At 43.7% G+C, this 26,222-nt stretch overlaps 1 protein-coding gene across 7 annotated transcripts in view; it reads right to left on the bottom strand.

Annotated features, from left to right (window-relative positions):
* LOC137378036 (engulfment and cell motility protein 2) overlaps nt 1-21,680 on the bottom strand; it is a 168,772-nt gene extending 147,092 nt beyond the window's left edge. For 3 of the 7 annotated variants that reach the window (XR_010976543.1, XM_068048077.1, XM_068048083.1), the window contains exons 1-2: nt 21,594-21,680; nt 19,970-20,153 (exon numbers count right to left, since the gene is read on the bottom strand). The gene's annotated coding sequence lies outside the window, so the exon portion shown is untranslated. Of the gene's footprint in view, nt 1-7,904; nt 8,005-19,969; nt 20,154-20,405; nt 20,551-20,753; nt 20,790-21,593 lie in introns of those variants that run through there. The other 4 variants (XM_068048078.1, XM_068048079.1, XM_068048080.1 and 1 more) reach the window with 4 other exon arrangements.
* Between the last annotated feature and the right edge of the window lie 4,542 nt (nt 21,681-26,222).

Genomic DNA, 26,222 nt, shown 5'->3' with positions numbered 1-26,222 from the left:
GCACAGTTATTCCACCATCATTACTCACACTGCAGCAATGAACCACAGGTACTTTTACACACAGAAATATGATCCTTCTATAATATACAAGCTGCATGCAAGAGAACAGAGATCAGACTGCTGAATATCAGCCAGACTCTGCTTAAGGTAGAGAGCACACAGTGACACCAGCCAACTGCTCACCTGCCAGGAATTGGGCCATTTTACAACTTGAAGGGCACCACCTTCATGAAAGTGTTTGCACCCATTCTTCGAATTTGTTTGTTAACAGCACCTGATATACAGTGTCAAAGTACCTTAAAACATCACCACTCTATGAAATTGATGAGCTATTCACAGTTCCCTTGCCTGCCCATCTGACACATGCCAATCAGAAATATCAGTAAAATGTAGACGGGACCACATTCTTTTTGAAAACATGGTTTCTTTCATCTGGCTGAGAGTCCAGGCCTTTGAGCATGGAAACAGAAACAAGGAAACCAGCTGGCCTGTCAGCAACAAATATAATGAATTCTGGAAAGCTGGGAGCTCCATTACCAGAGCTGCAACAGTTAATGGCTTTACCAAATCTGGGCGGGACCTCTGAGGCACATCCTGCTGAAAATATAACCACAGCAGGTGGTGTCCACTACAAGCCCTCTCTAAAACTGTGGACACATGCTGCATTATGACCTCAGTAATTTTACTGAGATAATAGTTTATATGGACACCTTGTTGCTGAATCCGTGTGGGACTTTTCCAAAGGAGTAAACAAAAAGGTGGGCAGAAAGTGACTAGTTGATTTGCATTGGGGTCCAATGCCACTTAAAAATCGGTCCATATAGAAAAACATCTTGATGATTAACTATTCCACACCTGCTTCCAAATTGGTACAAAAGGCTGGCTACGCTCAGGGTTCTAATATATGTTGAGAGAGGTTATTAGTTACTGCAAATTAATGATATGCTTGGGTTTTTAAATCTGTGATGCAGACAGTACAACATCGTGATACCTTGCTGGAGGGAACCAGCTCTCTCTCTTTCAAGGGTGATAACTAACCTTCTGAGATTTTTCTGGTTGGAGTGGGAAGTCTAGAATAACCAGTGACCCATCTGCACAGGACTCGGGTTATTAAATCTGGATTCTACTCCAAGTAAAACTGCCCCCCACCCACTTCTACCAACTCAGACTTTTAATATTTTGTTCTTCCCCTACCAAGTACTCAAGGTCCTGGAAATGCATCAATTTCAGTGTGTAAAAGCTCTGGTGGACACAGACCCAGCACAGTGGCGCAGTGGTTAGCACCGCAGCCTCACAGCTCCAGCGACCCGGGTTCAATTCTGGGAACTGCCTGTATGGAGTTTGCAAGTTCTCCCTGTGTCTGCGTGGGTTTCCTCCGGGTGCTCCGGTTTCCTCCCACATGCCAAAGGAAGGTTGATAGGTAAATTGGCCATTATAAATTGCCCCTAGTATAGGTAGGTGGTAGGGAAATATAGGGGACAGGTGAGAATGTGGTAGGAATATGGAATTAGTGTAGGATTAGTATAAAATGGGTGGTTAATGGTCGACACAGACTCGGTGGGCCGAAGGGCCTGTTTCAGTACTGTATCTCTAAACTAAACTAAAGTAGTAGTTTAATCTTCCATTAGAGCTTGAGCAGGGCTGCTGCCGCCACCACAACAACAACTTGCAATTACATAACGCCTTGAACACAAGAAAATGTCCCAAGGCATAAGACGATATTAGGATCTAAAGCTTGGTTAAAGACTGTTGTGGTTCAATTGGTAGCACTCTCCCTACAGAGTCATAAGGTTGTGAGTTCATAGTCCCACTCCAGAGACTTGAGCACAAAATTCAAGGCTGACACCCTAATGCAGCACTGAGGAGTGCTGTACTGCCAGAGGTGCTGTCTTTCAGATGAGCTGTTAAACCGAGGCCCAGTTTACCCTCTCAGGTGGGTGTAAAAGATCCCATGACACTGTTTCAAACAGTTACTGAGGAGTTATCCCGTGTTCTGGCCAATATTTACCCCTCAATCAACATCACAAAAACAGATTATCTGGTCATTATCACACTGCTGTTCATGGGAGCTTGCTGTGCGCAAATTGCTTCCAACATTAGAACAGTGACTACACTTCAGGTGTACTTCATTGGCAGAAAAGCATTTTGAGACATCTGGGAGTCTTGAAAGGCGCTATATAAATGCGAAATCTTCTTTTCTTTCAGGTTTTAATGAACATCTTAAAAGGAGAAGAAAGTGGTAGAGAGGTTTAAGGAAGGAATTTGAGAATTTAGGGTCTAGATAGCTGAAGGCATGGCTGCCAATAGATATCGGGGATGCGGAAGAAAATCGAAGCTAGAGGGACACAGTTCTCTGAGGATTGTAGGGCTGAACGAGGTTACAGAAATAGGGAGGGCAAGGCCATGGTGGGATTTGAAAAGGACGAGAATAATAAAGCTTACACATATATAGGACGCTAAAATTGAGACTACGGGGGTATAGGCCTTTCAACCACTCAAGCTACTGAACTAAGGACATTTCTCTGAGAGAGAGATTTGGGTCAAGGCATTGCTAGATAACCTGAAAATTCTTTCACACAATGAAAGCACTGGACTAGGATGGACCTGCAATTGAGGCAGCGTCTCCCCGATAATCTGTGCCACTTCTTAACATTGCAATGGGGTGCATCAATTGTGGTGGTCACAGTAATTTGGAAAATTATAGTAACAGAATGTTGCAGGGGTTCAGGTAACCATCAGTTGACTCATGGTGATTACTGTCTCCAACTCAAAACTCATGGCTGTCTGCCTCATTCACTCACTCAAAATTGTATTCAAGAAGAGGTTATGAAAACTGCAGTTTATTCTGAGAAAATTACTTCACGCCTAAGCCACAGTGAAAATGTTGCCTTTTTGGACACATCCTGTGATTGAACACCATACTTCTTTTTGCACAATTATATTCAGGGCTAACCATAGTAGCGACTGCACTATTTTTATAAGAGTGCAAGAGGAAACGTCAGGGATGAGAAAAGATCATTTGGCCATCAAGATTCTTGGAAAGTATAAACTGCGTAGTTTCACTGCCAACAACTTGCATTTATATAGCACTTTTAACATAGTAAAATATCCCAAGGTGCTTCACAGGAGAAAACAAAACTAAATTTAATACAGAGCCATATAAGGGGATGTTACCGAAGATGACCAATAGCTTGGTCAAAGAGATGGGTTCGAAGCAGCATTTTTTTAAAAAGAGGAAGAGATGTAGAGGCAGAGAGGTTTAGGGAAGTGTAAGATATGCAATACTTTTCTTTCTCAGGAAAGAGAGGTCACCATCAAGTGCCTAAAAGTCAAAGTATTGCAAGGTTAGATTTATAGTGAAACTTCTTTTACTCTGTCACGCCAAGGTGTCAGTTCTAATCTCACAGAGCAACCACAAATGCATTTTCTCCATTTCCTGCACCAGGCCTCTCCAAGTCAGATCTGACAGCTTTTGCTGAATTCAGTATTGGTTTTGTGCAGATGGCCTGAGGCCACTAAGAACTGATTGAACTTCCTGTGTTGAGTTTATACTCCCAGTGTACAGAGTAGGCCTTTCATCCCACTAATCTAGGCTACAGTTGAAACCCACTTCCAATGGTGAAAAACCAATGTCAGAGCCATGACCTCCATCCAGCCCAGTATAAACTGTCTTTTCTAAAAAAAAATGAGTTATAATTTCAGAGGAACTGCACCTTAAATAAAAGCTGAATGCGGGACTAGATTTTGATATCATAAGGCCTCTCAGAATTACTCATGTTCACCAAGACCAGAAGTATCCTGGGGAAAACAGAGTATTGCAGAGAGAAAGTAAGGGCAGCTCCTACACTTACAGCAAACAGCATGCGATAAACCTTTTTAAATTGACTCTCATCTGGACTGCTGTCAGTTAACATAGAATTACAACCTCCACAGGGACAAATCTAGAATATCGCTTTCATTTAAAAGAAATACAGTGAGGGTGGTGGAGGGATAATGAGGGGGACGCAATATACTTTTTACATCAATTTATGCTCTAATTAGGATCTGGTATCATGAGTTGAAAAAGAAAATGTTTTCTAAGAAAGTGGGCATTAAGTACACATTCTTATGGTCATATTGATCTTGGTTACATTCTTTGGAAGAATATTTACTCTCTGGAGCCCCTGACGGCTTAGTAGATTAAGACACTGCCTAGTTTATAACTAACCCAGTGACGGCACAACATCCCAGGCTCTGTATTGAATTAACTGGTTTCAGCCAGTTGGAGCACTGCCCTTGGCCTGTTAGGGAGACAGAGGGAGGTGGTAAAAAGAGAAAAAAAAAGGTTATATTTCTTTGCTGCTATCCAGTGACCCTAATGACAAGACGACCGAGCTCAGCTAAGAGTCCTTCACATTTGACTAGCCTGTTGACATTCAACATTGAAGAATAGTCATTGGAGAAAGGCCAGTGCCCTGGCAAACACCCTCAGATTCTATGTTTCTACGGTGACAGCATGAGCATGCAGCCAGTTTCCAGACTGCTGCTGTCATCCTCTTTGGCTGGTCAGTGGCATCATCCTATTCAATTTCAGACCCCCTCAATCCCTCCCCAAAGGAGGGAGACACCACAACTGCCACGCAGTGGCCCAGATTGGAATCAGAGCCAAGTTGTGAAATCTTAACCCTTGCCCTCCTGCTTTGTGGCACTACATGTCAACAGAACACACAATGCCAGTGAGCCATTCCCAGAAATAACTCACATCCTGTACACCTCTATTAAATCCCCCCCTTGATCTGATGTCACAGTTTTTACCAGGACCAAAACCTGAACCATATATAGTGGAATCATGGCTCGAGTGCTTGTATTTTCTCTCACGAGTATGATTGTTTAATTTTTTAAAATTCATTCATTCATGGGATGTGGGCGTCACTGGCCAGGCCAGCATTTATTGTCCATCCCTAATTGCCCTTGAGAAGGTGGTGGTGAGCTGCCTTCTTGAACCGCTGCAGTCCATGTGGGGTTGGTACACCCACAGTGCTGTTAGGAAGAGAGTTCCAGGATTTTGACCCAGCGACAGTGAAGGAACGGCGATATAGTTCCAAGTCAGGATGGTGTGTGACTTGGAGGGGAACTTGCAGGTGGTGATGTTCTCATGCATCTGCTGCTCTTGTCCTTCGAGGTGGTAGAGGTCACAGGTTTGGAAGGTGCTGTCTAAGGAGCCTTGGTACATTGCTGCAGTGCATCTTGTAGATGATACACAGTGCTGCCACTGTGCATCGATGGTGGAGGGAGAGAATGTTGGTGAATGGGGTGCCAATCAAGCGGGCTGCTTTGTTCTGGATGGTGTCGAACTTTAAGAGAGTTGTTGGAGCTGCACCCATCCAGGCAAGTGCACAGTATTCCATCACACTCCTGACTTGTGCCTTGTAGATGGTGGACAGGCTTTGGGGAGTCAGGAGGTGAATTACTCGCCTCAGGATTCCTAGCCTCTGACCTGCTCTTGTAGCCACAGTATTTATATAAAGAACAAAGAACAAAGATAATTACAGCACAGGAACAGGCCCTTCGGCCCTCCAAGCCTGCGCCGATCCAGATCCTCTCTCTAAACATGTCGCCTATTTTCTAAGCTTCTGTATCTCTTTTCTTCCTGCCCATTCATGTATCTGTCTAGATACATCTTAAAAGACTCCATCGTGCCCGCATCTACCACCTCCGCTGGCAATGCGTTCCAGGTGCCCACCACCCTCTGCGTAAAGAACTTTCCACGCATATCCCCCCTAAACTTTTCCCCTTTCACTTTGAACTCGTGTCCTCTAGTAATTGAAACTCCCACTCTGGGAAAAAGCTTCTTGCTATCCACCCTGTCTATACCTCTCATGATTTTGTACACCTCAATCAGGTCCCCCCTCAACCTCCGTCTTTCTAATGAAAATAATCCTAATCTACTCAACCTCTCTTCATAGCTAGCGCCCTCCATACCAGGCAACATCCTGGTGAACCTCCTCTGCACCCTTTCCAAAGCATCCACATCCTTTTGATAATGTGGCGACCAGAACTGTACGCAGTATTCCAAATGTGGCCGAACCAAAGTCCTATACAACTGTAACATGACCTGCCAACTCTTGTACTCAATGCCCCGTCCGATGAAGGAAAGCATGCCGTATGCCTTCTTGACCACTCTATTTACCTGCGTTGCCACCTTCAGGGAACAGTGGACCTGAACACCCAAATCTCTCTGGACATCAATTTTCCCCAGGACTTTTCCATTTACTGTATAGTTCACTCTTGAATTGGATCTTCCAAAATGCATCACCTCGCATTTGCCCTGATTGAACTCCATCTGCCATTTCTCTGCCCAACTCTCCAATCTATCTATATTCTGCTGTATTCTCTGACAGTCCCCTTCACTATCTGCTACTCCACCAATCTTAGTGTCGTCTGCAAATATGGCTACTCCAGTTCAGTTTCTGGTCAATGATAGCCCCTAGGATGTTGATGTGGGGGATTCAGCCATTGAATGTCAAGGGGAGATGGTTAGATTCTCTCTTGTTGGAGATGGTCATTGCCTGGCACTTGTGTGGCACAAATGTTACTTGCCAATTATCAGCCCAAGGCTGGATATTGTCCAGATCTTGCTGCATTTCTAATTGGCCTGTTTCAGTATTTGAGGAGTCGCGAATGGTGCTGAACATTGTGTAATCAGCGAATATCCCCACTTCTGACCTTATGATTGAAGGAAGGTCATTGATGAAGCAGCTGAAGATGGTTGGGCCTAGGACACTACCCTGAGGAACTCCTGCAGTGATGGCCTGGAGCTCAGATGATTGACCTCCAACAACACAGTCATCTTCCTTTGTGCTAGGTATGACTCCAACCAGCAGAGAGTTTTTCCCCCAGATTCCCATTGACTCCAGTTTTGCTAGGGCTCCTTGATGCCATACTTGGTCAAATGCTGCCTTGATGTCAAGGGCAGTCACTCTCACCTCGAGTTCAGCTCTTTTGTCCATGTTTGAACCAAGACTGTAATGAAGTCAGGAGCTGAGTGGCTCTGGCGGAACCCACAACAGTTAATTGGGGAGATTTTCCTGGATTTGGCCCTGGGCACAGCAAATATTGGGAAACCTTATGTGAGATTTGGCTCAGTTGGTAGCACTTTGCCTCCAAGTCAGGAGGCCATAGGTTCAAACCCATTCCAGAGGCTTGAGCAGATAATCTAGGCTGACTCTCCACTGCAGTACAGAGAATGCTGCACTGTCACAAACACCGTCTTACAGCCGAGATGTTAAGACAAAACCCCGTACACTCTCCCAGGTGGACATAAAAGATTCTACCACACTGTTCAAAGAAGAGCTTGGAGTTCTCCTGGTGTCCTGACCAATATTCATCCCTCAAACACCTGAAAACAAGATTATCTGGTAATTTAAATTGCTGTTGGTAGGACCTTGCTGTGTTCAAATTGATTACAACAAAGAATACAACGTAGGAAATGTGGCAAAATGCTTTGGGATGTCCAGAAGTCATGGAAGGTGCTATATAAATGCAAGTCTTTCTTGCACATGGCTATAAAGGAACCCACCAATTAAATGGAAGGAGGTCAGGTGGTTTCCTTTCTAGGCAAATAGTTCAGCCATTCTCCACCCCCCCCTCCCCCTACTCCATTTGCAGTGCGGCTGGGCTAAGACCCAGAAAAATCTTCCTGCTCGTCTCCAACACTATGCGACGCTGAGGTGGGGTGTGGGGAACATTCCTATTAGCTTACATGTTGGAAATTTCTAGTCAACCCGCTAAAAAAAAAAAACTGGCAACGCCAAGTGACCCTTGCTGCTATAGATGGAAATATTCCACATATCCCGATCAGCCTGTAAATTAAAGAATGCAATGAAATTATGAATGGCCATTGGCTACTTCTCCCACATGCTTACCATGTCCCAACTCCTGGGTTTGATATTGATATATGCCCAAGCTCCAATAGCCAACTGACACTTCAAATGGAGGTTCTAGAGGGATCTGATGTGGACATCGGAGCACAGTAGGCCAGTTAGCCCCTCAAGCCTGTTCGGTCATTCAATTAGATCAAGGCTGATCTGTACCTCAACTCCATTTCCCAGTCTCGAGATCTCACACTTGAAAGCTTCAATTGACCCATCATACAGAATCTTTTGTGGGAAGATAGCTCCAGATTTCTACTACCTTGAGAATGAAGAAGTGCTTCTTAAATTCACTCCTGTATGGCCTAGCTCTAATTTTAAAATTGTGCCCTCTAGTTCTAGATTTCCCAACCAGAGGAAATAAATACAATCCTCTTGAACCATTTTCTCATTTCGAACACCTCGATCAGGTCACCCCTCAATCTTCTACATTCAAGGAAATACAAGCCATGGTTATTCAATTTGTCTTTATACTTATCCTTTCAACCCCAGTGTCATTCTGCACTGCACAATGACATGTAATGCAATTAGTGTAATTAATTAATAGACAGTGTCGATGTAATGAACTAGCACAATGTGTAAACATATCACATTTGCAAAGCATGTCGGTGGAGGTCTAGGGAACAGTTCACCAGTTTCTGCTTTCCTTAGACTTCTTCCATCCAATGCTGAAATCCTAAAATAAAACATGCAATTCTGAACTGACTCCCAGATTTGGAATCCTTTATCTCAGAGCACAGCTTTTTTTTTCCTTCCCATTCCTCAGAGCAGCAAGTTACCAAAGCCCAAGCAAAACCCTTTAGGCTAACCAGCACTGTTCTGGTACTGAGACTTCTAAATACACCAGTTTATTGCAGTAGATTTAAATTTGCTGAATTGCAGTATTTCCACAACATCAGCACAATTCTGAGAAAATTTCAGACTCCAATTCTCCCTGAATCAGCACATGGCTATTTGCATAATTTCCCTAGCCTGCTTTCATCTGCTTTGTTGGAACCAAGATCATCACAGGAGGAATTTTTTTTTAATTCATTCATGGGATGTGGGCGTCGCTGGCCAGGCCAGCATTTATTGCCCATCCCCAATTGCCCTCGAGAAGGTGGTGGTGAGCTGCCTTCTTGAACCACTGCAGTCCATGTGGGGTAGGTATACCCACAGTGCTGTTAGGAAGGGAGTTCCTTTTTATTCCCTTTTCAACCTGGCCCTCAGATGTTACACAATAACTCAATATAGCTCACACAGTACAAGACTTGGTGAAGCCACCATGTAGACCTTACCACAGGAGAAGCCATTCAAGAAACAAACAAATCAATAACTACCACTGGGCACAGAGGAGCAATATGATCAAATTGTTGAGGCCAGGGGAACAGGTGCTATAGTCATCAACACAAACAACTCCTTGCATTTATGAACACCTTTAATATAATAAAACCTCCCAAGGGGCTTCACAGAAGCGTAATCAGACTAGCACTGACAGAACCAAAGAAGGATCTATTAGTCATTGCTTTACTTGTTAAGGCTCTGAATGTGAATCCAACCCAGGATGATGGTAAGAAAGAGGCTTCCTGCTGGCTATATGCCTGACACTTGAAACAAATGTGATCTCGCTGGGTGGAGTTTGCCCAGAACAGCAAAGTGCTCAGAAATTGACAATATAAATCAGGAGCATTTCTTCACCAGTCCTGATGAAGGAAGCACACCCCAAGAGTCAAAGCATGCTGCAGACTGTCTCCTCTATATTTCCAGCATTTTGCATTATTTCAGATTTCCTGACATTTGTTTAAATTAGCAATCTCACTCAGGCCAAGTGACAATGCAAGGTTTGAGCACAGAAGGAACCCAATTGGGCATCATTTATGTCACCCCTTTGATCAAGCGATTCAAAACTAGTTCCACTGGCATGTTATCTTCCTATTGTCCTGTATCCTCCTGTGTGTTGACTATTTATTTACCTAAAGGCAGACAGACTTGCTTTTATAAAGTGCCTTTCACAACCTAAGGATGTTGCAAAGCAGTGTACAGCCACTGAAGTACTTGTGAAGTCTTGTCACTGTTGTAATGTAGGAAATGCAGCAGCCAATTTGCACACAGCAAGATCCCACAAACACCAATGTGATAATGTCCAGATAACCTGTTTTTAGTGATGTTGGTTGTGGGATAAATATTGGTAAAGGCAACAGGATAATTCCCCTGCGCTTCGAAGTAATGCCATGGTATCTATTACGTTTACCTGAGAGAGCAAACTGGACTTTGGTTTAACATTGCATCCAAAAGATGGCACCTCTGACAGTGCAGCACTCCCTCAGTACTGCACTGGAGTGTCAGCCTAGATATTGTGCTCAAATCTCTGGAGTGGGACTTGAATCCACAGCCTTCTCACTCAGGTGGTGACCACCGAGCCCAGGCTACTCAAAGGTGCAATGGTCTGTGCTCAACCACTCCCTGCACCAATGCATTCCATACCCCAACAGCCATCTGTGTATAAAGGTTTGAAGAAACTTCTTTTCTCCCTGCACTGAATGACAATTTTAAATCGATGATCCTCTCATCACTAACAACTACACCCCCTCCCCCGATCCCTATGGGACTATTTTGAAGAGGAGCAGGGGAATTATGCCCTGTGCTCTGGCCAACATTTATCCTTCAATGAACATCACAAACAGATAATCTGGTTCTCACCACATTGCTGTTTGTGGAAGCATGTGGGTTCTCATGAAAGTTCACAGACCTGAAACAATGGGTTGAATCTTCTGCGCCCACCGCTGATGTTGGCGGCGGGCGAAAGAAACGGCAGCCCACCTGTGCCAGCTGCATGTCACGGAGCAGCCGCAATCTTCCGTGCGGCTGCTCATTTGAATAGCCAGGGCAGGCCGCACCCCCAATCACATGGAGGGGGTAGGCTGTCTGTCCCCAGCAATGGCGTCAGCTGCCTGTGCACAGGCGCTGACGCCATTTTTAAAAGGGTGTCAGCTCTACTGGCAGATTTAAATAATATTTAAAAGTTAAAGTGAATAAAAAAAAAATGTAACTACATTTATTTTCCCCTCTCCTACCCAAAAATCATAAAATTATAACTTTCCCTTTCTCCCCCAAAACACTTACTTTTACAATCTGACCTTTCCCCCCCAAACTGCATAAAATTTAACCTCCAACCCTTCCCACAATCCCCTACACCAATGATGTTACTTTGGCCCCGTTCCCCCACCACCCCAACACTGATAATCTTACCTCCTACCCCCCTCCCCACCAGTGTGGTGCCGCGTTTCCCCAGACGGTGACCCGAAGGCGTGGGAGTGCCGGCCACTGGGTCCAAGATCAGAGCAGGAACTCAGGCGGCGATGTCTGATCGATTCATTAATTTTTAATTTATTTGAATATGCAAATGGGGTTCCCGTCGTCGAGCAGCTTGGGGGCTGCCACGAGGCCTCGCCACCGTTGGCAATATTGGGCCGGGCCCTCCCAGTGTCGGGGTGCGTGGTGGCGCTCTCTCGGAGGCATCTTCAGACCCCGCCACCACGGACCCGGATACCTGGGGGAGAATAAAATCCAGCCCATTAACTCGGTTTCTCTCTCCACAGATGTTGCCTGACCTGCTGAGTATTTCCAGCATTTTCTGTTTTCATTTCAGATTTCCAGCATCTGCAGTATTTTGCTTTTGTTTTGACGTGCACAAGTAGGCTATAATTTTTCCTACATGACAATAATGACTACTCTTCAGAAAGTACTTCATTGGCTGTAAAGAGCTTTGGACCATCCTGGGATTGTAAAAGGAGCTATATAAATAGAAATCTTTATATATTTACTTCCTCCAGGCCCATCTTTTGTTTCTCTACTTGTCTCATTGTCACATGTTTTTGCCTTGCACCATCATTACTTTCGCTATTTAATTTATCCTGCCCTATCACAGACCTCTGCCTCCTGCCTCTCCTTTTCCCTGGCTCTGTACTTGCATAAAAAAAAAGTTAAATCTCCCAAATCTTCTAGTTCTAATGAAAGAGCATCAACCTAAAACGTTAACTGCGTTTCTAGCTCCACAGATGCTGCCTGACCTGCTGAGTGTTTCCAGCATTTTCTGCTTTTAATTTCAGATTTTTAGCTTCCATAGTAATTAGCTTTTAAGAAATTGAAGTAAAATGGTTTGTGACTTTAACAAAAAAATAATGGCCAGGAAATATTAGACAAAAATAAAATAAGAGAATGTAGAGAGAGGATAAGTAAGCAGAAATGGCACTTAAAATAGAATTCAGGTAATATATTTTAAGAGCATAAGAAATGGGAGCAGGCGTTCGGCCATATGGCCCCTCAAACTTGCTCCGCTCATGCAGTAAGATCATGACTGATCTGAACTTGGCCTCAACTCCACTTTCCTGTCTGTTCCCCATAATGCTCGACTCCCCTATAGTTCAAGAATCTGACAACCTCAGCCTTGAATATATTCAATGATCCAGCCTCCACTGCTCTCTGGTGTAGAGAATTCCAAAGATTCATGACCCTTAGAGAAGAAATTCCTCAGTCTTAAATGGGCAACCCCTTATTCTGAAACAATGCCCCCTAGTTCCAGTGCATTTTAATTGTCATGAACTAATGAAGCCAATGTTTCAGTAGCTGTGTTACTGCAATAAATAGTCTGTTTCAACCCATTTGCGGGAGCTGAAAAATGTTTTTTAAAAAATGGTCATTCAGGGAGCCTGGAATTTCACTGCAATTGCCAGTAGTTGTAAGAGCTGGAAAGTAAATGGGAAAATGGCCAATTATATAAAATTCCCTGCATGTGTATTTAATACACAAAACAAGCGACCATGTTAAAGAGGATGCAACAAAGCCTGCAGAATAAAGTGCATATGAAACAGTGTGCAAAAAAATACCATCTTGTATAGAGCGCCAGGCTGCACTATGGTGGGTGTAGGATACAGGCCCTTGAGCTCAGGATCTCTGATATACTGAGGTGGAGGGGGTGGGAGGAGAGAGAAAATAGCAAGAATCATCTTTGGGCATCTGTTTCTTGCCTCCTAGTTACCCATTCAAGTGAGATTGGCAGGGATCCAGAAGCAGATCGGATGCCTGACACTAATCTGCAGGTTGCACACATGGTTCCAGGGAAACTGGGAAGAAAATAGAGGCATTCAAACCCTCACAATGTTTATAACAACAAAGATATAAAAGTTCTGGCTACAGACTCAAATGACATCGGTCAAAAAACTACCAAACCAAATGGCATGCAACTGCCTTGAAATCCTATTCACATTTTTGCAATGAATTCCAGATAAATGTCTTCATCCAAATAAGGAATTCCAAAAGACCATTCTCTCCCATTATAAAGAATTCCAAATTTCAACAGAACACAGAAGCAGGGACTTAACTGTGCTGCATTTGCCAGAAGGATCAGTTGACAAAACAGTTCCTGTGAGTGGACGTACTGTGTCTAACTTTCACAAGTAGAAATGGTCCCAACAGGCCATCTCTCTACCCTCAAGAGACATTCTGAAAGAAATATTTGCACTCTTTAGCACCTTTCATAACCACAGGACATTGAAAGTGCTTTGCAGCCAATTAAATATTTTTGGGCTTAAAGGTGGATAAATCCCCAGGTCCAGATGGGATGTATCCCAAGGCTGTTATGTGAAGCAAGGGAGGAGATAGCAGGGGCTCTGACACAAATTTTCAAATCCTCTCAGGCCACAGGAGAGGTACCAGAGGACTGGAGGACAGTGAATGTGGTACCATTATTCAAGAAGGGTAGCAGGGATAAACCAGGTAATTACAGGCCAGTGAGTCTAACATCAGTGGGAGGGAAACTATTGGAAAAAATTCTGAGGGACAGGATTAATCTCCACTTGGAGAGGCAGGGATTAATCAGAGATAGTCAGCATGGCTTTGTCAGGGGAGATCGTGTCTAACAAACTTGATTGAATTTTTTGAGGCGGCGACTAGATGTGTACATGAGGGTAAAGCAGTTGATGTAGTCTACATGGACTTAGGTAAGGCTTTTGATAAGGTCCCACATGGGAGATTGGTTAAGAAGGTAAGAGCCCATGGGATCCAGGGTAATTTGGCAAATTGGATCCAAAATTGGCTTAGTGGCAGGAGGCAGAGGGTGATGGTTGAGGGTTGTTTTTCCGAGTGGAAGCCTGTGACCAGTGGTGTACGGCAGGGGTCAGTGCTGGGACCCTTGCTGTTTGTAGTGTACATTAATGATTTAGATGTGAACATAGGAGGTATGATCAGTAAGTTCGCAGATGATACGAAAATTGGTGGTGTCGTAAAAAGTGAGGAGGAAAGCCTTAGATTACAGGACGATATAGTTGGGCTGGTAAGATGGGCGGAGCAGTGGCAAATGGAATTTAACCCCGAAAAGTGTGAGATGATGCATTTTGGGAGGACTAACAAGGCAAGGGAATATACAATTGATGGTAGGACCCTAGGAAATAGAGGGTCAGAGAGACCTTGGTGTACTTGTCCATAGATCACTGAAGGCAGCAACACAGGTAGAAAGGTGGTTAGGAAGGCATATGGGATATTTGCCTTTATTAGCCGAGGCATAGAATATAAGAGCAGGGAGGTTATGATGGAGCTGTATAAAACACTAGTTAGGCCACAGTTGGAGTACTGTGTACAGTTCTGGTCACCGTATTATAGGAAGGATGTGATTGCACTGGAGAGAGTGCAGAGGAGATTCACCATGGTGTTGCCTGGGCTGGAGCATTTCAGCTATGAAGAGAGACTGGATAGGCTGGGGCTGTTCCCCTTAGAGCAGAGAAGGCTGAGGGGGGACCTGATTGAGGTATACAAAATTATGAGGGGCATTGATAGGATAAATAGGAAGAAAATGTTTCCCTTCGTGGAGGGATCAATAACCAGGGGGCATAGATTTAAGGTAAGGGGCAGGAGGTTTAGAGGGGATTTGAGAAAAAAATTTTCACCCAGAGAGTGGTTGGAATCTGGAACACACTACCTGAAGGGGTGGTAGAGGCAGGAACCCTCAACATTTAAGAAGTATTTAGATGAACACTTGAAACGCAATGGCATACAAGACTACAGGCCAAGTGCTGGAAAATGGGATTAGAATAGATAGGTGCTTGATGGCCGGCACAGACACGATGGGCCGAAAGGCCTGTTTCTGTGCTGTATAACTCTTATGATTCTATGAAATATAGTTTACTGTTGTAATGTCGGAAATGCAGCAACCAAGTTGCACACAGCAAGCTCCTACAAACAGCGTTGCGATAATGACCAGATAATCTGTTTTAGTGACACAAATACAAGGGCAAAATACTGCAAATGTGAGATAATTTCAGCTTCATCCCCTTACGCCCCCACCTCAATGAACTGAGCTTGGCACAAAGCTGAGCTCTTCTTTCACGCCTTCGCACCCACTTCTTTGCCAGGAGACTTCCTCCTGCACAGCAGCCACATTTACCAGTCTCCAGTATTCTCCCTCCACTGGGCCCCTCTCTCTGGCTTCTTACCCACTTGATCCTTTCATTGAGATCTGCCAGCGTGACTTCAGTTGTCTCAATTTCTCTGTTCCCCTCACTCACTTTAACCCGTGTCCCTCTGAAATTGTTGCACTCTGCTCTCTCAGGTCCAACCCCAACATTGTCATTAAACCTGCTGACAAGGGTGATGCTGTTGTTGTCTGACAGACTGACCTCCATCTTGCAGAGGATGAACGCCAACTCTCTAAAACTTTCTCCTACCGTCCCCTGGAATGTGACCCCACCATCAAACACTTTCCAAGACTGTGATTGACTTCATTCTCTCTGGAGATCTCCCCTCCACAGCTTCCAACCTCAAACAGCCTGCTTCTACCTCCTTCCCAAGATCCACAAACAGAACTGGGGCAGGAATAGGACTGCCCTGGGAATCCCATTGTTTCAGTCTGTTCCTGCCCCAAACTGATTTCTTCCCATCTTGACTTTTTCCCCCCCTTGTCCAAAGTCTTCCAACCACATCCGTGAACCTTCTGATGCCCTCGGTCACTGACACTTTCCAGGCCCTAACCATCTCCTCTTTACCATGCACGTCCAATCTCTCTACACTTCCATCCCCCACCAGGACCTTCTGAGGGCTCTCCACTACTTCCTTGAACAGAGGCCCAACCAGTCTTCATCCACCACTTCCTCCACTTGGCTGAAGTTGTTCTCACATTAAAACAACTTCTCCTTTAACTTCACTCATTTCACCCAAATAAAAGGTGTTGCTATGGTTCTCCGTGAGTCCTAGCTATGCCTGCTTTTTTGTGGGATATGTGGAACATTCCTTGTTCCAGTCCTACTTGGGGACCCCCCTCCTCCACCTCTTTTTCCAGTACATTGATGACTGCATCACTGCAGTTTCTTGCTCTCGCCTGGAACCAGTAAACTTCATCAACTTTCCTTCCAAATGTCACCGTTCTCACCTTCACATGTTCCATATTCCTCTCTTCCTTTCCCTTCCTCAACTTCTCCGATTCCATTTCTGGGGACAGGCTATCAGCCAATATTCACTATAAGCCAACTGACTCCCTCAGCTATACTTCCTCATATCCTGCTTCCCGTAAGGACTCCATTCCATTCTCCCAGTTTCTCAGTATCTGTCCCAGCTGTTTTGATGAGGCAACCTTTCATACCAGCACTTCCGATATGTCTTCCCTTTTCCCTCAACCGAGGACTTTTTTTCCTCCCTCCACCCCCTCCCCCAACACTGGTTGACAGGGCCTATGACAGTCTCTATTTCATTTCCCACAATTCTGCTCTCACCCCTTCTCCTCCCTCCCAGAACCACGACAGGGTTCCCCCTGACCTCACCTTCCACCCCACCAGCTTCTGTATTCAACGGATCATCCTCTGCCATTTCCGCCATCTCCAGCATGATGTCACCAAACATTTTCCCCTCCCCTTTCAGATTCCAAAGGGACCGTTCCCTCCACATCACCCTGGTCCACTCCTCAATCAACCCCCAACACCCACTCCCCTTCCTATGGCACCTTTCCATGTAAGCACAGGAGATGCAACACCTTCCCTTTTACCTCCTTTCTCCTCACTGTCCAAGGCCCCAAACACTCCTTCCAAGTGATTTATATTTACTTCTTTCAATTTAATCTGCTGTATTCACTGTTTAGAATGCAGTCTTGCTCTACATAGAGGACACTAAACGCAGACTGCGTGATTGCTTTGCCGAACATCTCCATTGAGTCTGCATGCGTGACCTCGAGCTTCCGGTGGCCTGTCAATTTAATTCGCCACCTTGCTCTCACATTAACCTGTGTACTCGGCCTACTGCAGTGTTCCAATGAAGCTCAACGCAAGCTTGAGGAAAAGCACCTCAGCTTTCAATCAGACACTTTACAGCCTTCCAGACTTAATATTGAGTTCAACGATTTCAGACATTCTCAGCTTACATTTTGTTTCCTTTTCTTTGCATGTTTCAGGCTTACCCTTGTTTTTGCTTTCAGATGGCAGCTGTTCATCATTCTGCCATTCATACCTGCTATAGACACATGGTTTGTTTCTTTTCTTGTCCCATTACCACTCCTTTTAGCCCTGCACGACTAACTCTTTTGTCATTTAATGTCTCCCGTCTTCCACCCTATCACAGGCTTTCCCTTTAGTTCTTTATCCCACCATCTCCCATTCCAACTGCTTAAAACCTATTACATTTCTAACTTTTCCCTGTTCTGATGAAACATCACAGACCTGAAACGTTAACTTTGTTTCGCTCTCCACAGATGCTGCCAGACCTTCTGAATATTTTCAGCATTTTCTGCCTTTATTTAAGCTGTTTTAGTGATGTTGGTTGAGGGATTAATTAAGGCTCCAGGGAGAACTCCCCTACTTTTCTTCAAAAATAGTATCAAGGGATCTTTCATGACCACCTGTGGAGGGCAGGTAGGGCCTCAGTTTAATGTCTGCAAAACAGCACTTCTGACAGTACAGCACTCCTTCAGCACTGCGTGGAATGTCTGCCTAGGTCATGTGTTCAAGTCTCTGGAGTAGGAATTGAACCCACAACCTTCTGATTCAGAAGGCGAGTGTGTTACACACAAAGCACAGCTGATGTCCTCACAATTGCCCTTCCGGCATGGATATCAGGCAAGGACAGCCAAGATGCCCCCTGTAGTCTCTTAGCCCAGGGACATTATTGATAAAGGTACACAAATAAATAATGGCTGCTTAAGCAAGATACCAGAGTACAACAAGGAAGTTGTCAAATCTCCTGAAGAGGAGGGGAGAACAGTTGGTAAAAAATGAACAGAAGAAACTACTCTTCTGCGTGAGTAGCTAAGCTAGCTGACTAATCCAAGCAAGACAGCAGCTGGAGACTTGAAACTTACTTCCTGTGCACCTCTGGGCTGAGGGAGGACTAGAATTAACAAGAAGTCATACTCATTGATTGCAGGAAAATGACCATTTAAGTTCCTGTACATATATACCAATTAGAGATATGTCTCAGCATTTGGCTTGGCTCTAACTCCCGACACAGGCGAACAGCATGCCAACATGCACTGTCTTGCCTCATACACAAAGAGTGGACACTTGGGTAAAGGGCTGGAAAGCTGCCATTGCCTGCTTCCTAGCCATTGAGGAAGGTCATCAAATGTAGGAATCACATCCTAATTACCAACATAGGAACAGGAGTAGGCCATTTAGCCACTCGTGCCTGTTCTGCCATTCAATTAGATCATGGCTGATCTGTATCTAAACGCCATCTACCTGCCTTGGTTTTGTAACTCTTAATACCTTTGCCTATAAAAATCTATCAACATCAATTTTGAAATGTTCTATTAACCCCCAGCTTCAGCAGAATTTGGGGCAGGGTGGGGGTGTGTGGTTTGCTGTTGTTGGAGGTGTGCAGAGGGAAGAGTTCCGATTTAAAACTCACCAATCCTCTTTTTGACAGCACCTAGCCAAACCCGCAACCTCTACCACCTAGAAGGACAAGGGCAGATGCATGGGAACACCACCACCTGCAAGTTTCCCTCCAAGCCACACACCATCCTGACCTGGAACTTTATCGCAGTTCCTTCACTGTCGATGGGTCAAAATCCTGGAACTCCCTCCCTAACAGCACTGTGGGTGTACCTATCGCACATGGACTGCAGCGGTTCAAGAAGGCAGTTCGCCACCACCTTCTCAAGGGCAATTAGGGATGGGCAACAAATGCTGGCCTAACCTGCGATGCTCATATTCCATGAAAGAATAAAAAAAATTCCACTACCCTCTGTGTGAAGAAGTGCTTCCTGACCGCCCCCGCCCCCCCCACCCCCACTTCTCGCCAAACAGCCTAGCTCTAATTCTAAGGTTATGGTCCTTGTTCTAGACTTCCCCCATCACAGGGGCACAAAGGAGGAGAACAAAGTCTCCCGAGCATTTTTAAGTTTTTAAAAATCACATATCTTCCAACATGGCACAGAATTATACAAGTTCAACTCCAACCTCCAGGTCTAAATCTGCCTTTGAGGTGTTCAGTTTCAAGAACATCTTTTCCACTCAACAATTCCTTTCTGTCTCTCTCTCTCAAATCCATCCAGGATCTGAATATTGCTCCAAAAACTAAGGTGGTTCTTTCAGCATCTCTTTTATTCTTGGACAGAAGGTAAGAAAACAAAAATGCACTCTTATAGGTGTTCCTCTTAACTCATATGCCAACATTTGTTTTTGCTCTTGGTTATAACATTTCTTGTCTCTTCCTGTTTCAAAGCAATACTACTAGTCTATGCTGCTCTGAATGAATGACCTTGTTCCTCCTAAGTTGCCAGGTACACCTGCCTACACACATTTATCATCCCTGTAACACCATCATGTTGAAATCAAGACATCACCACATACTCTGACTTCATGCTTTCCTAGCACCTCAAAAATGTTGGGACTCTTCAGCTCCTGCAATCTTCCCTTCTTACTCAGACTTAAATCCCAAACTTAATAACATCTAATCACTACTTCCTAATTTAGCTCAACTTCTCTTTCACTCTTTTTATCAATGCAACTGGTTCAGTCAGGCAACATTCCATCTCTGCAGCAGGGCTGCAAATTGTTTTCAATGAATTTAATTCAAACAAAAAAATGCTTATCTTTAATTACCTGAGGTTTTCAGTACCAGATGATTTGTGCCCTGATACCTGCCTCTTGCAGGTATGAATCAGTCATTTTCCTGTCTTCATTGTGACTACCAACCCGCACACACACTGTTTTCATCTAATTAAATGATAATTCCTCTGGATGGTTATTCATCTCTTTGTGCTAACCTGCACCATGGTCCCATCACCTAAATTTCATAGAAAAATGAAAAATCTAAATATATTTAAAAATCTTAAATTTGCATAGACTTGCTTTTTTTCTGTTATGAATTCCTCTATCTACATTTATAATGGAAAATACTTATGTCAACTTACTATGCTGTAATTACACCCTCCCACCATAGGAAGCACTGCACTACCACTACAGGAAAGCACAAGTTTACTTTTATAAATTCAGACATTGGAATTTATAAACAGCAAAACAGAAATAAAGAGTTCACCTGGCTTTAAAATGGGGACTGAATTACATCCGTACAAATTATCCTCTGCTCTCTATCCCAACTTCACTTGAAGATTACAAATGGTCTTCATTCCCCATGTGTAACACCATGGAAGATCAACTAGTATCATTTAGAAATGTTTGATGGGTAACGGGGGGGGGGGGGGTTCTGGCCATGTGGAAATCAGAAGATTCCCTGACTACTCCAGTGAACAGTTCCACAGTACTGGTTTATCAGATGCCCCCTTTCTCCCCTCTCCCACTGAACATCCCAAGGAATCCTGCACTCTTTCAGGGAAGTTAAGCTGCTCCTGAAGGGGGAAGTACACATCCCACATTTCTAACTCACACCCTCTAGGCACAAAGTTTCAAAATGGTGGCTTGGCACATCTGTAAAGAAAAGGTAAAAAGAGGATCAAAGTACTTTCCACATTTCCAGTTCATCATTTGACTATTTAATCTATAGAAAACACTCCATTTTCACCCCCGCCCCCTTTCACACATGATAGATTCAGTCTTCAACTGGGCACTGTCCATAATTTTTTCTACATATCCATCAACAATCAGAATAAAACTGTTGCGCTCAAAAATTAATTCTTTCAAATAGCCTGCACAGTATGCACACTTGAAAAAATGCAAAAATACATTTTTAATATGCTGCATCCAAGAGCTCCTGTTGTGATTTTCCAGCACCAGCCTCCATATATGGCTGCAAGACAGTTTCTGCCAGCCTCTTGCAGGTATGAATCATTCTCCTGTCCTCACTCTGACTGCCCCTTAAAAACACACACACACAGTTTTCGTCTCATTAAATGATAATTCCGCTGGATGGTTATTCATTCCCTTTGTGCTAATATCTCCATCCCAAGGCCACCCTGTTCTGCCTCCCTTAGGTCAAGCTTATTTCTTTAAAAAAAAAACTTTATCTAATAAAGACACAAACAATATCAGGGCACAATTCGTTTGCTGGTACTGAATGCCTCTGAGGTAAATAAAGGTAAACATTTTTGTTTGCTGGTTTTGAAGAACAGTTGCTATTAAATTAAATTCATTGAAAACAATTTGCAACCCTGCTGCCTGACTGAACCAGTTGCATTGCTGCAGATAGAGTGAATATGAGAAGGGCGGTCTGGGGGAGAAATACACTATTTATATCCAGGAACACCCTTCAGCCTCTGCCGCCTGTTACCTGAGCTCCAGCTGTAGTCTCTCTCTCTGTACAATGACCGTCTCCTCTGCTGCACTCTGCTCTCTCCGCGCTTACAGCTCGTATCCCTGCCGGCAAGGCGGGACCCCCCTTGGCCAACTCCGCCTTCCCATTGGCCCAGCCTGGTTGCGGGGGGCGGACTCACTCACACCAATCTGACTTCCGATTGGTCCAATCGCCTGTCAATCATCTCTCGCAAGCGGTGCTTGGCGACCTTTTACTGTAAACACAAATTAAAGCGAACCCGAGCGCTGCCAAACTTATGGTACAATTATTAGATCGTCGCTGCATACTCTGAACTGTTTATTCATTTGAAAATAGATGATGGCGAATTAATAATTCTTTGACAAACACAACAATTGATTGCAAAGTGGAACTCCGGATTTAATAGTGTACACCTCTAAATGTTGTTAAAGAAAGACTTGCATTCCTTTTACGACCTCAGCACTTCCCCAAATGCTTCCCAGTCAATGAATTACTTTTGAAGTGCAAACATCATTTCCACACAATAGTCCCAAAATGAACAGTGAGGTTAATGACCAGACAATGGGGGCTGGATTTTCCGGACGTAGAATATTTTCAGCCGTTAGGACCATTCCCAGTCTATAACACGGCCATCAGAGCAGCACACTGCTGTATGTTTGGTTTGTCCGCTGCCACCTTAATATACTTAGTTAGTCTAGCTTAGAGAGATTCCTGAGTCTTCTGTATTTTCAACATAAACTCTTTAATACATTCTAACTATGTACAGCTTCACACCAGTCTGTGTAACTCCTCTGAAGTCACGCTGCATCTCCCTGCAGTCTCTTTCAGGTGTGATCTCTTGCATCAACATGGTGGGAGATATTCCTTACACTGTTTCAACATTAACCCTTTCAGACCCTTCTACACAAGCCTTTCGGGTCAATTTTCTAGAAGGTGACCAATTAGTAGGCTGCCTCTGTGTTCGTCGTCCAATTAGGGATGAGGACAGAGGGCCAATCAGTATGCCAGCAGCCTTCACGGCAGCTGCTATGTCAGTGTGTTGTTAAATAGGGCAGAACAAAATGGCTGCGAGAAAAGGCTAAGGGAACCAGTAGCCATCTCTGCACCCTGAGTACTGTCTGTGACAGTAGTCTCAAGGAGATGTTCTTGCAATAGCAAGCCTCTGCCTGCAGATGCCCTCAGGCTTGCCATTTGCAACATTAATCGGTCAAACTGCATCTTATTTTCATGCCACTCTGACCTCCTGGTATGCAACCGTCTCCTCTGAGTAGCCGAGGTTCTGACACAGCTTTGGGACCCATGCAATGCTATCAAAGTTGCATTGCCTTTGGAAAATTGCTGCTAATTGCCCATTTATCATACTTAATTGGCTTCTCACCACTGCCGGGCAGATTGCCATCACCACACAGAAGCTGCCTCCGGGAAAAGCAGGAGGAGGTGGCAACATATCAGGGAATCGGCACTCCATATTTTTCACAGATTTTGCCTGCCCCTAGCTCCAAGAGCCTGTTAAAATTCCTCCCTTGTGTTGGTTGAAGGTTGAATTTTGACCAAGACACTTACTGGTCTTCTTCAAATAGTACCATTGGATCGTTGCAATCTGGCTGAACAAGGCAATGGAACCTCAATTTAAACATCTCAGCTCAAATATGGCACTTTCATACAAAATTCTTACTAGATATTAAAGATATCAAGGGATATGGGGATAGTGCAGGAAAATGGCATTGAGGTAGAAGATCAGCCATGGTCTAGTTGAATGGCGGAGCAGGCTCAAAGGGCTGAATGGCCTACTTCTCCTATTTCCTATGTTCCAAGTCCTGGGGTAGGATATGAACAGACAACTTTCTGACTCTGAATTGACACTGCTACTACTGAGACTTAAAACATTAACATCAGGTAGACAGGACTCCTAGAGGGAAAATCATAGTGTATTCAGTGAGGACACACCAAATCTGTTGTACACAGAGACAGTTATTCTCTCTTTCCTGCACCCCTTAACATTTTAGTTCAGTTCTCCATTGGACAATGCAAGGAATTCAACTTGAGATCAATGGTGGCCCGTAGTTTGGAAGGGCAGTTTATCCTCATATTAATAAATTGAATAATAATACTTCTGAATCAGACTTAATTCATTACTTAGCTATACCGGCACCATAGTTTCAATGTTTCACTGTGCTACCATTTAAGTCAGAAGATTACAGGTTCAAGACCCCCTCTTTCTCTTCCAGTTAATATCTTGGTTTACGGTCCAATGCAATACTGAGTAAGTGCTGCATTGTCAGAGGTACTGTGCTTCAGATGTGACTGAAACCTCATTTGTCTGCTCCAGTAATTCAGGTGGATATTGATGATCCCGGGAAATTATTTGAAGAAGAGCAAAGAGATTTCCCACTGTCTGAGTTAACATTCCTTCACCATCAGAGTTAGATTACCTGTTTATTCATTTCATTATGGATCCAACTGTATACAAATGGTTTGCAACAAACATAATAACAGTCATTGCAATTCATTATATATGAGGAGCTTTGAGATGTTTCAGAGGAAAACATACAGAGAAACAAATATTCAGAGAGACACAAACATAGCGTGCTCCTCTGGGTGGATTATTTCCTATGCAGACTCCCCTAGTTGCACTATGCCCCATGCAGTCTCCTCTGGGTGCATTATTCCCCATGCAAACTCCTGTGGTTGCATTATGCTCCATGGAGATTTGTCTCGGTGCATTAGTCCCTATGCAGACTTCTCTGGGTGTATTAGTCTCCATGCAAATCCTTTGTGGTGCACTGTGCTTTCACTATGGGTTTAGTGTCTATTCCCTATAAAGACTCCCAGGGACAGTGAATCCAGGGAAGTTGGCATTCATATATCTTAAGCCCTACTGATCCATCATTCAGTCTCCGGATCTCCTACAGTGATAGATGTGCAAATGATCTCACCAGGTTTCTACCTGTAAAAACTTTGGTATGGCAAAATATCCAAGTGACCTGTAGTTGGGCTAGAGCCAGAATTTATACTAAGTTACCGGTGTCTGAAAATCGGAGGCCTGGCAGAAAGGTAGCTCCAGCACCAGCACTTTTAATGGCAAAGTTTTTCTAAATTAGCAGCTAAATAGCAGCATCAACATGCCTTCTATAAATAATCTCTGCTCTGAAACATTACAGGTGTCATTCGACATGACTAGGAGCTGCAAATATCTTAAAGCCAATGCATATTCAGTTTTTAGAATTAAATTTATAACAAAATTAAGAAATTAAACTTCACTTTGACAGAAGGCATAGTTTGACATATCTGTCTTCAATGAAGCATCCCCACCTAGTGGATTATCTGGGAAGGACTTCATTTCATAGTTCACACACAATTAAGCTGAACCTAACCACCTGCAAATCTTAAAATTGTTACTCACACTGTAAAAAAAGAAAGATTTATATAGTGACTTTTACAACATCTATCAGTCTAACAGGTTTCTGAGGAATACCATATATCCTCAAGGCACGCCATATCCCTTCTCATTCTACACTGTCAATCTCAAGGTGCTTTACAGCCAATGAAGTACTTTTGAAGTGTGGCTACTGTTGTAATGTAGGAAGTATGGCAGCCAATTTGTGCACAGCAAGCTCCCACAAACAGCAAAGTAATAATGACCAGATATCCATTTTAGTGATGTCAGTTGAGGGATAAATATTGACCAGGACACCAGAAAGTGGGGAAACTCCCCTGCTCTTTTTCGAAATCTGCAATCTTTTACATGAACCAGAGCAATCTGGGAGGTTATGTACACAAATCATTTGAAGGTGGCAAGAAAAGTTGTAGAGGCTTTTAAAAAAGCATATGGGACCCTTAGCTTTATAAATAGAAGCATCAAGTATAAAAGCAAGGAAGTTATGCTAAGCCTTTATAAATCACAGTTGAGGCCTCAGCTAGAGTATTGGGTCCAATTCTGAGCCCCACACTTCAGAAGGGATGTCAAAGCCTTAGAGAGGTTGCAGAGGCGACCAGGGGCTGAGTGACTTCAGTTATTTGGAGAGACTGGAAACCCTGGGGTTGTTCTTCTTTGAGTAGCGAATGTTAAGGGGAGATTTAATAGAGGTATTCAAAATTATGAAGGGTTTTGATAGAATAAATAAGAAGAAACTGTTTCCCTTGGCTGGTGGGTCGATAACCACTACTGGATTAAACAAATCAAATGACAGATTACATTCCTATCTTGCTTCAACTGCTGATCAAAACCATTCTGTCAGTTTCCCATCCACTCTAACAGCATTCAGGGATTTGTTATATTTGTCTTCTATCTATATAACATGTTTCCAAGGAATACTATATATCTTGTCCTATCCCTTCTCACCCTAAACGGTTAAAGTTTAATGAAACTAAATTAAACACGAGTCCAACCATCTGCAGCAATCGCTAAAGGACATAAAATGTAACTCATTCACTTCAGAGGTTTGCATTCTGCATTTCATGGAACATAATTTACCGTTAATAGTTTTTTTTTGTAGTTGAAGCTAAGAAGCTAGAATTAAGTATAAGTTGCCCACTGAAATAAATCAAATGATTGCTAGGAACCGTGGGCCATTATGTCCTTGTGCTGTGATTCAAGATGCGGTGATTCAAGATACTGTAATGCAA

This window comes from Heterodontus francisci, chromosome 16 (genome assembly GCF_036365525.1).
Source record: "Heterodontus francisci isolate sHetFra1 chromosome 16, sHetFra1.hap1, whole genome shotgun sequence".
In the NCBI taxonomy this organism is placed as follows: Eukaryota; Metazoa; Chordata; class Chondrichthyes; order Heterodontiformes; family Heterodontidae; genus Heterodontus; species Heterodontus francisci.
The sequence above is the reverse complement of the archived record's forward strand: the minus strand, read 5'-3'. Positions and strand labels throughout refer to the sequence as shown.